Here is a 1089-nt window from a genome sequence, read left to right on the forward strand (position 1 = left end):
TCCTCACCATATTTATCGGGTCTAAGGAACCAATGTTGGCCCATGATCAATGGTGCTAGGATATTAGATGTCCGTGGGACTCTTATATGTGTATGTTCTTATATGATTTGTATGGTGGGCGGGCCCCATTATACTCAGTGGGCAAGGACCGATATGTGAGTTTGGGCGGGGCCCATTATACTCATTGGGTGGGGCCCATTATGTAAGTGTGGGTAGGGCACGATACACTCATTTGGTGGGGCGCGTTATGTGTTTATTTATGTATGGTATGTTGTATTTTGGGGAACTCACTAAGCTTTGTGCTTACTCTTTTCAGTTTATGTTTCAGGTACTTCCAGTTCTAAAGGGAAGAGCTCAGGATGATTGTAGAGCACATACCACTCGTTTCTGCATCTTTGTGATTTACTCTGATATTGATGATGCGTCGATACATTTGATAATCTTTGTCTTATAATAATATTTTGGGTTTGATGAGTTTATTAAACTCTTAGATCGTTTAGATCTTATAACAGGTAAATCGCGAAAGCAAAAAAAATAATGTAAAACACGAGAATGAATCTGAATATGTCGAATGATTCAATTGATTAAATCCTCAGCAGAGGTTGATGAAGAACTTCCGCTGTAGAGGATATTAGGGTTACAAAAGATAAGAACAATGAACGCTATTAAATTATCTCTCAAATCTTACGTTCTAGGATGCATGCAAGAATCTATAAATATAAAACCTTACAAAATAACTCACGGATGGACAGGCCCATACCAGAGATTAAATGGACTAAATATCGAGCCCAAGACGCAACACCTTCTGGACCTAACAATCTCCCCCTTTGCGTCAATTGGAGCGAGACTATCACTTCTTCTTGCTGGGTCCAGCTGCAGGAACTTTCTTAGTAGTTTCAAACAGACGTGGGATGAGAGCGAGGATTGTCTGTCTTAAGCGAATGTACCACTGGATCATGTCATCGAAGTACTTCTTGTCGTCTGCTGAATTCTACTTGCAACGATGAATGATTCCCAGAACATGTTCCAGGCATGCAGTGGTGTATAGATGTTTGTCTGCCAATGCGAACAGGCATTTTTGGCCTTCGT

This window comes from Lactuca sativa, chromosome 6 (assembly GCF_002870075.4).
Source record: "Lactuca sativa cultivar Salinas chromosome 6, Lsat_Salinas_v11, whole genome shotgun sequence".
Classification (NCBI taxonomy): Eukaryota; Viridiplantae; Streptophyta; class Magnoliopsida; order Asterales; family Asteraceae; genus Lactuca; species Lactuca sativa.